Source organism: Acanthopagrus latus, chromosome 9, assembly GCF_904848185.1.
Source record: "Acanthopagrus latus isolate v.2019 chromosome 9, fAcaLat1.1, whole genome shotgun sequence".
Lineage (NCBI taxonomy): Eukaryota > Metazoa > Chordata > Actinopteri > Spariformes > Sparidae > Acanthopagrus > Acanthopagrus latus.
Genome location: NC_051047.1, coordinates 6,256,463 through 6,268,059, shown reverse-complemented (window position 1 = coordinate 6,268,059; position 11,597 = coordinate 6,256,463). Strand labels below are relative to the sequence as shown.

The window sequence follows — 11,597 nt, the reverse complement described above, 5'->3', positions numbered from 1 at the left end:
CAAAAGAGGGGATGAGGTGCAGGAGTGAGGAGGAAAACACAGGTGAGGGAAACAAATGGAAAAACACCAGAAACAGGGAAGGAGCTGACAGGAAGGAGGGAAGGAGGGAGGGAAGGGCTAACAAGGGAGGTGCAGTGCAGGTGTGGAGGGAGAGCAGAAGACACCAGGTAACAGAGCTGGGCTGATTCATCTGACACGAGGCCGGTGTGGAGGGAAACATCAGGCTGGTGAGGAGAACAGGAGGGAAAACAGAAGACTGGACGAAAACACATTGACCTGTACCACCACACCTGCATCGAAACTGTAGTTACAGCCTCTATCCAGCAGAGGGAGACACATTTCCTCATTTAAGGAATAAACTTGTTTTCATGCACATACTTGACAGACAGTTTTTGTGTCGGTCATGTCTTCATGCATGTGCGAGGGGGCTCTATGAATAGAAGTCTGTAATGGGCTACTTTTACACTGATAAAGAATAGTTTGCTACCAGAGCCCAGACGATTTGTAATTCCCACGATACTATACTGTGTATATTCTTACTTGCTTTTCCGAAGTTAGAGAGCATTAAGTTGATTTATTGTCTGTCCAGTTTAGAAGTTGAGAGAGAGAGAGAGAGAGAGAGAGAGAGAGAGAGAGAGAGAGAGAGAGAGAGAGAGAGAGAGAGAGTCCTTGCAGCGCTCGGCCGGTGGGTGGAGACAGTGTGACAGGTTCGGGTCGGACACCTCCACCTCCCTGCTCCGCCTGGTCGGAGGGTTGCTGTCATACGGCAGCTTCTGCCTGCGGGTCCTGCTCCGCCCGCTGCTGCTCGGAGCCGGTGTGTGATGGAGGAGTGATCCAGCAGGACGGGACTGATGCCGTGTTGAAGTAAGTGGTCACCTGTCAGCCCTGTTGTTCCTGTCTGTGCTGTCACTGTCAAATGTTGTGTCAAACAGTAACTGTGGTATAGGAAGTCAAACAGCTGGATGGATGATTAAATACCACTAGTATCTACATGAAGTGGAGTAAAAATATAATGAAGAATAATCAACATGTGCATGATGAACTCGAAGGGAGACTTTAAAGAGTTTTGTGTCTTAATGCAACAGGGCAGAGTTCAACTTTGTTACATCATTTAGTTAAAGACTAAGTGTGTAGAAGTAGTTGACTGAGGAAAGGACTACTGATGAGGCGTTCAGGAGCAGTGTTTACTGTTAGAGAAAGGAGCTTCTGCTGGTCCAAACTTTGGCATTTTTACCTCTCAGATCTTTTACATGCACAAGAACCAGTAGCACACTGAAGGAGAGCTGAAAAACAGTTTGAGCAACGTATCAGTCCTCTGTGCTCATTGTATTTGTTGAAATGTAGGTTTGCATGTAAGAATGATATTCTTATGAATGTTTCACCAGTGCGGTGGTATGCTTGCTGTCGACTGGGAACACGTGTGCCTGACACAAGAAAGCAAATATTCCTACTATTATTGTAAATTATTATTACTCTTCCTTTACTATATAACTATTGTTGCTCTGTATTTGGTATAGAATCAAGGGAAAGCTGTAGTAGGTCGATGCGCTGAAAATGCCATACACATATGATATATACACTGGTCTGTGTGAGGGATTGTGAGGAAACAAGAAAATGTAAAGGTTTGGTTCATTTAAATTAAAAAGAATATACACAGTTTTACATTTTTAACACAGGTTTTCAGATTGTCCTTCTCTAGCTCAATAGGGGTGGAATAAATAGAGGGGGATTAATGACAGCAGTATCCTTGTTGTTCTGGATTTTTCACTTAGCGCATTTGGTAGATGGTGGTTCATGTGAGAACAGCTCACACTGAGTTTGTGGAGACTCAGAGGATGTCAGGAGCAGATAACTCCAGAAGAGATTCCAGATATACTTCAGAAAAGTACAATTATTGAGCATCCTTGCCTTATACGTAAGGCTTCTGAGCCTACAGACTGTGTTCAAATTGTGTGTTTGTTGGTTTAGTTTTGACGTGGGATGTTAATTTGAGTTGTCATTACATGCATTATATACATATGTTTTGGCAATCAAAATACATTCACTTAAGAAGATGTACAACTATACTGGTAGTACTGAGGATATACATGATGTTACGGCCATGGCTGTGTCCCTGACATTCCAAATGTTTCACTGTGTTTTTCCTTCCTGGTGTGTTCAGTGCCCTGTGTCCCTCCCTGTGGCCACAACACTTTAAAGTCTTCTTTGATAATAGGGATGTGAATCTTTGGGTGTCTCACGATTCGATTCGATTCGATTCCGATTCCGATTCTTAGGGTCACGATTCAATTCAAAATCAATTCTTGATTTTAACGATTCACGATTCAAAAACTGATACAATGCATAGTGTGTTAAGGCAAATTATGGCATCAAAACAATACAGTTTGTATAAGATAATGTGATTTTCAAATAAACTGATTCCAATGATGTAATCACACAAAGGCAAACTTAAGACAAAAGGTAACATTTATTCATGCTAAACAAATAAAAACTTAGTGACTATACAAGAAATAACTTGCATAAATAAAATTGCCTAAATAAAAGCTTTGGCCAGCTAAAAATGATAATAAAACCCAAAATGAGTCCAAACTCTTTCCGTCATTGAAGATGGGACTGGCTGAATTTGTTGCTCCTCCATCGCTCCTGCCCTTTTTCACAGTAGAGTTGTGCCGTGTCTTATTTTTTTTTTTCTAAGCTTGCTTCAACGCTGTGTACGGAAGCTCATGGGGGCATGCAGAGAGACCGGGGAACGTTAACTAAAAAAAACGATTTTTGGAGTTTATGAATCAATTCAGAATTGTGGATGATTAGAGTCGCGATTGTAATGTGAATCAATTTTTTCCCCCACCCCTACTTGATAAGGTAAAAACTGTGCTAGAGATACAGTAGGTGTCATTTAGATGCTGGGGACATGTCCTCATCACTTTTTGAAATGACCAATGTCTTCACCATCACTTTATAAAAGTATGGTGAGTTAAAAATGTGCTAAGAAAAATAACTTGTACCAAGAAATGTTAACTATCGAATTAGATCAAATTGATTTTAAATGCATTTTATGCAATATTTCTGTAAACCAAACCATAATCCTATACCTTAACCCCATCTGCATCCCACCAACCACATTACATAGCCTAAAATTTAACCAAAGAAATAACCTATAAGTTGTTGTACAGTAGGAATACTAATAAAAGAAGGATTAAAGTAGTTCACTTGCAAGTATTCTTCTAGTACACTGATATTAGTGTAAGAAGAAGAAGTAAGAAGACTTGGACTGTCCTTATGTTTGCTTGATAAAACTAATTAGAAGTATACTGGCATGCGTTATTTGCACACAGTTTATTTAAATAGTCAAAATGCTGCCAGGACCTGTGCGGCTGCTCGGACGTGTGAGTTCAGATGTTAGTCCGTGTAGTGCATTTGCATCCATGCCTGCTCTGCATATGTCCCTATGTGCCCTTTCACCTTCTTTGCCCACTGCAGAGAGCTCTAGACACGACCGCCGGATGGGACATGTGTGCGTCTGTGTGTAAATGTGCATGTGTCAGCGAAAGCAGGACAGCGGCACGCTCCCATTGAAAAGGCAGGGGGATGGGGGGGTGTTCCTGGATGACGTTTGGCCCGGCAGCTGGGAGCTGCTTCGTGCCTTTGTTCCTTTCTGACCCCTGCTGACCCGGCACTCGCCCCGGTGTCACACACGCACAAGCACACACGCCTAACACACACACACACACACACACACACACACACACACACACACACACACACACACACACACACACACACACACACACACACCTGGATGCAGTCAGACACACACACACACACACACACACACAAAACACCACAGACACATGCACACATGCACACAAACTGTTCAATAGGCCAGACCCTGTGGGGACGATCTATCATGACTTAATCAGGGAGCTGGGAATGTGTGTGTGTGTGTGTGTGTGTGTGTGTGTGTGTGTGTGTGTGTGTGTGTGTGTGTGTGTGTGTCTGTATACTATGAAAGACATTTCATCCTAACAGTAGAGCTAAGATGTGAAATTCCACCATGTTTTCCATTATTTTCCATGATTCCAACATTTTCCTCGACTCTTGTTGGGAAACCTTCATAGTTGGAACAGTTTTTAACTGAAGATAAAAATTTTAAAGAACATTTAGCATATTTTCATGATTCACTGTCATATTTTCAAATATTCAGGACAGAGAAGAATGATCATAGGTTTATTTTTTCCTGAAATACTAGTAATACTAATAATAAGAATATCTAGCCCTAGTGTTTTGTGTTGTGTTTCATTGCACATGGCAATTTGCAGAAAAAGTCACTGAACGCATAACAGCACATTTTGTAATGAGGTACAAATCTGTACAGCCTTGATTTAAAAATGTGAATGTAGATCTGTTTTTTTTTTTATTTTTAGTTTCTTTCAATACAACCAACTGCAGCATTGTTTCAAATGTGTGGTATCAGAGAAGTATCTAAGTATTTATGCTTCTGGAAATGTTCTTGTGCTAGCAAAGACATGGTGTAGGATGTCTACGGTAGTTCTCAGCAAACATCTCAATACAAGGACAGAGCTCTGCTGAACTGATTTATCAGACAAAAATAATTATTCATCACACCTTTTGCAAATTCCAGATTCATAAATGTGACAATTTGTTTTATATGATTCTAAAGAAAAATGTCTTTGTATTCTGAAGACTTTTTATGAATGTAAATGTTTGATTAGGACAGAATAATTATCGGCAGTCCTACGCTCCTCTTTAAAAAGTACAGTTCCAAAGATGCTAACCAGGTTGCTGTGGAAATTTCATTGGCCCAAGTTATGTGGTAAATCTCAGCAATGTGTCTTGCTCTGTGAGGCTGTTGGACCACTCCATCTCCATTACACCAAACACGAGCCAGCGCGAACAGCAGGTGGTGTGTGCCTGTGTGTGTGCGCACATGTCTTCATGCTGCCTCCTTGCCTCCTTAAGTGACCCAGAGGGCACTAGGCCTAAGGCCAACCTTTTGTGCCTTCAAAGTCCTCAGTGACCCTGTCCCATCCCCCTCCACACACACACACACACACGCACACACACACCATGTGGTCTGGTCTGGTTTGTTTGGCTTCCCTCTCCATAGGTATAGAGGGGCATGTGTGGGGGCTGTTAGTATAGCACCATGCGGGTTAAGTGTGTGTGGATGATAGCAGCTGGACTACCTTCTTCCTCTGCCTGTATCCTCCTCTCAGGCCTTGTTAAGGGGCTGGACTAATCCCTGCTGCCTGGATCAGTGTTTACCCTGTGGGCTGTAGGACGAGCTGCTGCAGCCTCTGCTCCTGCTGTTTAATCACTGTCACATCCATCCTGGATTAACTTCACACCTTCTCTTGTTTTTGTCCTGTCTTCTTTCCTCATCAGTCAGCTGAACGATATCAGTCAGTGCAAAAAGGCTGATACTGGACTTTCTCTGTAAGCAAAGAAGTAGGAATTATTTTGAGGATCGGACTGCTGTGAAAAAGTGTCTTTGCAGAAAGAGGTTGTTAAAGCCCTACTGATAAAACTGTTGGCTGATATTGGTGTATCACACACATATTGGAGATATATTGGTGTATAAATTGTTCAACATGTGGCAGTATTAAGATTTCTTCTTTTGTTTTGTTTTTATGGAACATAATGCAGATTAGGACACACATACACATATATAATATATGTATAAATATAATTAATCGACTGGTTTCTCTCTTACAAATGTTGAAGCACAGTCTTGAACAGTGGTCTCTGGCTTTCTCACCCAGCAGTAACCATTACCTCCACCTCCCGACATAAAAGTCAGCAAATATTTATGTAACGTGAACATATGACGCATACAAATTTGAACATATATATGGTTTCAGGAAATGCCAACATGTTATTCTGGTTACTGGGCTGGTATTTTTATTTTTATTGATCACAAAATGTATGTATCATCACCCATTTTTGACCCAAAATGAATAGCTGTACTTTCTCAAACGAAGTATTAAGTGGGATCTTGCCCCACAGATGTCAACACAGCAACACAAAGGGAAAATGTCCCTACAGAACTCAATAATTGAATAAAGGAACAAGCCAAAACAAGACAATTATATATAATGTACATGGTTTGAAGAAAAAATTGAAAATTTACACTTCTGTCCAACAAGAGAACTTTAACCACTCAGAACTGTAATAACAGGCTTTACTTTCATGGCTCTGATCATTCTTCCAGATTTGGTGGAACCTCCATATGTTTCCTCTTTTGTTTGAGGTAGAAATGCCACACAGGTCAAACAAAACTGCTCAGATTTAGCTTGTGTAAACAGTAGCAATGCTGCGCAGCGCTGTGCCGTGCTGCGTTCAAGAGGCTTGGTAAGGTGCAGGCAGGCGGCGGGGAGCAGGACACCTGTTCATCCTGCGATCAGAAGCAGATGGCGCACATGGCTCCTGCTCCCCGAGGGGAAAACCTGTCAGCTGAGCCCCAATTAAGGAGTCACTGCAAGTCAGAGAGGAGCAGGGTGGGGGTGGCTGACAGAGAGTAGAGAGGAAAATCAGTCCGACAGTGAAATGACTGTAATGCGAACTAATTGGATTTTAGTGCAGTACATTTACTGTTTGGTTTGTTTATGTCCCAGATGTCCTGTTCCCCTTCATGCTGCAGTGAATCAGTTCCCATGGTGGAGTGATGTAAACTACATAGGTTTATGACGGGATATGAAAGCGCCTAAACAATGCAAGAATGTGTTTGCTAGATAAAGTATCAAAGCAAAAGCTGTACTATTTGAACAACATATTACCTTGTCAGAATTAGAATGAAGTCATGTAATAATTATTTTCAAATGATTTTGTATTACTACATTAAAAAGTAATTAGGGACTGTGTGGCTGTACATGTGAAATTCTCTGCACTATTTATAGAGGGAAATGAGCACACATAGAAGATAAATAGAGCAGGTTGTTGTTCTGTCGGGCCAGTATTGTTTTGTTATGTATGCGAAACACTGTAGACCTCGAGGTACAAGACACGTTTCAGACAAATCTGACAATAATGAATTGGAATCAGAGAAAACACATAATTATACACATAACTGTCAGAACAGCACAGCTAATACCAATATAAAAGAAATTGGATTAAGGCCAAATGCAGTATCCGAACATTAGAACCTACAGTTTTGTTTTTTTTTTTTCATTTTGCTTTGTAAATGAAAATGGCGATGCAAAATTATCATTCCCACTCACTGTGAATCACAATATCTGTCAAAAAAATTTGATTTTTTCATGATGTCAAACAGCCAAGTAAAACCACATTAATACTGCTGGCTTACTTTGAGATCCATTTTTGAAAGATGTAAAAAGTCGTGGACAGAGTATTCAAGTTTATTCTCTCTATGTAATCTTATGATAATAATAATAATAATAATAATAATAATAATAATAATAATAATAATAATAATAATAATAATAATAATAATAACCAGATTTCCTCTGTGTGTACCAAGAAATGTCTACTATATTTGCATATTTTTAACAGGGTGCGCATGTGTGAGAGGTATGAGTGGCTGTATGGTATGGAAAAGGCAGAAGCAAGCAAAAGGATAGTCTTCCTGACTGAACTATAGCTAAAGATCCTTTGAAACAAACTGCTCAGTTTCACAAAGAAGGCAAGAAAACCCAGACAGACGTTGATCAATGAACTAGGTATTTGCAGGGTATAGGATATTGTTTGGGAAAATGAGGCTAAGTTGTTCCCTATGTAGGATATACAGTAACCTGGGTCTTGCGATGAACCCACTGGTGTCAGTCTCAGCCAGAGTTATAGTGCTTGTACAAGAGCACCTGCCAATGAGGAACCTCTACCACTCGACCAACCAATGGCGTAATTTCAGTCAGTGACAAACTTGGGCATTTATATGGCTGGCCAGGGTTGCTGTGGTCAAGTCAAAGTGCTTCAGGGTAGCCCTGCGAATAGCACTATTGGTCCAGCACTTTGGCCTAGAACGAGATGTCTCAAATCTAAACTATCAGATACATTGACATGGAATTGGGACATTTGTGGTACTCAGAGGATGAATCCTTCTGAGTAACATGACCTCAACATCTTTGTAGCTCCAGTATACGATACACACGTACACATGAACAATTATTCAATGTACAAGTTGTAAAGAGTTTGAATAGTTTGGATCTAAAGACGGACTGGTGAGTAGATGAGTCTGTACAATCTCTGCAGTCTCATTTAGCCATTTGTTAGCAACTACCGTTTTTACGACATGAAAGCATTAAAACATTTACCAGTGGGTTATTTACTGCAGTATTTTATGTTCTATAACAAAACACGATATTTCTGCAGCTTGTGTTAACCACAGACCATTTTAAGCGTCTAATTAAAAAAAAAAAAAAAACATTCAAAACACCCACTGACTTCGAGACAAGAAGATTAGCAACAGTGCTAATCTAGAAAACTGAAGGAACTGAATTACAGCAAAGAAAGCGCGTCGGCCATTGCACAACCAAACCTGGAGAAGGCATTGTTTCCCCTGGTCTGTATCCCCATGTAACAGTGGAACAACTGGAATAACTGTGGAAACTCTAAAGAAACCCACTGGTGGAGGAGGCAGAGAAGGTGACGATGTTGTGATTGTTCTTTGCCTTGGACTGTAATCAGGCTGCCAGCGGTAGCCATGTTGCTAATGCTGTCTTTGGGACAGTGGCAGTAATACCATATGGAAACACTTGCAGGTTTCACTCTAAAGATGTTGATCTTTGCTCTGAAATGGTAAAATACCATCTCCCATTTGGTTAGGTAATACACTATGGTATATTTTATTTTGCTCTATTCCAGCATTTTCATTAATGCATGATTGGACAATGATTCATTTTCTTCTTGACAGGTTGTTTTGGCATGTATGTCTGTGCTCTTCTGTATTAAAGGGTAAATCATGTTTTGTTCCATTGACAGTGTTTGGAAAAATAATAAACCTCTTCCTTTTTGAGGATAAAATGAGCCTGGTAACTGGAACTGTTTAAGTCCAGCCTGACTGGCAGCCAGTCTTTGTATCGTTGTCCTCAGAGCCTGAAAGTAATACCCCTCCTCATAATCTGAGGCCTTTAAAAAGATGCCGCCATTTTGTCAGGGCCGTATCCGAACAATAAAGCCCTTCTCTCGCTTTTTCTTCCCCTTTTCTGTCTTTTCCTTTGGCTTTTCTGCCTCTTGTTAGTTTGAAGGCTTTTTCCCTTCACAGCTTCCTTCCCCACCTGCTAACTTTCTGTCAGACACACACACACACACACACAGGCAGTCACACTCTGAACACCCATTTTGGGAGCACACACTACTTTTTACATAATTTGCCTCATTGTCTGAGTCAAACCAATCCCCCATCCATGAAACAAAGAGGTTGAAGGCGGCAGCCGTCCCCAGTGGGCCAGGTGTTCCGCAGGGCTCAATTCTGAGTCCTGTGTTTTTTTCACTCACTCTTTCTCCTCGTGTGTGTGTGCGCGCGTGTAATGGCCCTGAGCATGGTGTGTGTGTGTGTGCAGCTGCTTGCCACGGGCCATCCTTTGTGTCCCCCTCCCCACCATTGTCAAATCACGCCTTCTCGTCCATTCATGTGCTCGAGCTGGCGGATGGGTTTGTTGTGCTGTGGTGTGGTGTATATGCATTGGTGTGTGTGTGTGTGTGTGTGTGTGTGTGTGTGTGTGTGTGTGTGTGTGTGTGTGTGTGTGTGTGCGTGTGCGTGGAGTTTGGGGTTGGGGGATGCAGGGGGAGGAGATATCCTAGCTTAGTGTCCCTTTTCATTGGTGGAGAGGGGGGTCACTGGTGTGTGTAGTGAATAAGCTTTGGTGAAGACAGGAAAGTGAGACGTGTGTGTTTGTTGTCAGATTTCTGCGTCGGTATTGGTCGGTAGGCAGACTCAGCGTGAGGAGGGGATGGTAGATGTCTCACACTCCATCTGTTGTCAGTCACACTGCTGAACCTGCAGCCTCAGGACACTGCACTCTGCTTCTCAACCAAAAAGGGGAACTTGAAGTCTTATCTCTTAGGATTGCTACCAGGAAACCAACTTTGCTCAGCCCCACTTGGATTGAAAGCTTTACTTCTCCAGCTCTTGAGTGGATACTGAGATTTTACTTGTTGATTTTTTGCTTTAAAAAAGGAATCTTGTTACACACCTGGGCTTGCTTTACATCCAGCACTATTACTGGGAAATTCCCTCTGAAGTTTTTTGACTTTGTGGAATGACCAAAGACAGCTTTTCATGACAGAAATTGTAGGAGGTCTTGCATTTTCTCAATTTTTGCTTCCTTGCTACTTCTCCTGAAGCTGTGTGGTAAGTGTTTGTGTCTCCTTTCCTTGTGTTTCTAACCTCGGTTTTGCCCACATTTTGCAGGATATAGAATATTTAAAGTGCTGTTATCATGCTTTGTCACTCTCTCATTGCAGCGTTGTTGGTGTTATTATTTAAATGTTATCTTTTATCATGAAATCTCCCTGACCACACTGTCCAAAATGGTGTTGTTACCCAGCTCACAGTGATCAGTAACAACAGCCTATATGTGCAAAATGCTCTGAAGTAATGTTGCAACTGAAGAGAGTTCCAGAGCTGTGGAGATTACGTTCCTCTGTCTACAGTAACATTTTTAACATGCTTAAAGTTTCAGATACTATATTAACTGTTCCTAAATGATTAACCCATTATCTGCCAGTACCTACAGAGGTAAAATGATAGTTGTGTTGCCAGTATACCACTCAAGAATGGTTCAGAATGATATGTCTCAAATCTCAAAAACTATTTATTTTTTAGGATTGCATCTTTCATTTGGAAGATTTAAGTGTAAATATCAGTTTAAAAGTGAAATTAAGAGAGACTGTGTATGGTTGTCAGCCAGGGCTCTTTGGGGGATTCCTTGGGGTTCCCCTACAACAAAAGGAATTTAAGCAGCTTAATTTCACTCCATTTTATTTAATCAAACCAATCACAGAATACTACATATAATAGTGAGAGTGTTGAAGAGCAGTGGTTGCAGGCTCTCCACTATATCCTCACATACGACAGCATGTGACATGTCTGCTCCTGGGCTTAGGGAGGCAGAACCAGACGTAACCAACTGGGAGTCTGCACAAGTCAGAGGTGAAAGTGAGTGCTACCCACGGCCCCCTACCGAAGAGGTCACATGACAGACAGTGGTGATATGTATCACTGACGATGAATCTGCACGCCACCAGTTGCAGTAGAGAAGTAGGGGACGGTGGAGGAGGGTGGAGGAGGATGCTTTCAGGGAGGTCCCCTGTGGCTTCAGCAGGCATCTGTTGCCCCCGCTGTCCATATATACCCCACCCCCCACCCTCTATGCCCCCTTTGTCCAAACCCCCCCCACTCCCAGCCGGTCACTGGCGTGGCAGACTGGCTCACTGCCAGCAAATGGCACGGCCCTGAGGGACTGGTCAGGGTCTGGCCTCGGGGGAGCTCACCCCCCTGTACAGCCCCAAGGGGGCTAACCCTGGATCATGACACATACAGAGATACACAGAGTGCAGCGGCAGTGCAGGCAGGCTGGGTCACTGAGGTGGAGGCTGCAGCATCTGCTCACTATGGATGA

At 42.1% G+C, this 11,597-nt stretch overlaps 1 protein-coding gene across 1 annotated transcript in view; it reads left to right on the top strand.

The window, feature by feature from the left end:
• Positions 1-733: 733 nt before the first annotated feature.
• LOC119025253 (probable ribonuclease ZC3H12C) overlaps positions 734-11,597 on the top strand; it is a 28,326-nt gene continuing 17,462 nt past the window's right edge. The window contains exon 1 of the mRNA XM_037108635.1: positions 734-864. The gene's annotated coding sequence lies outside the window, so the exon portion shown is untranslated. The remainder of the gene's footprint in view (positions 865-11,597) is intronic.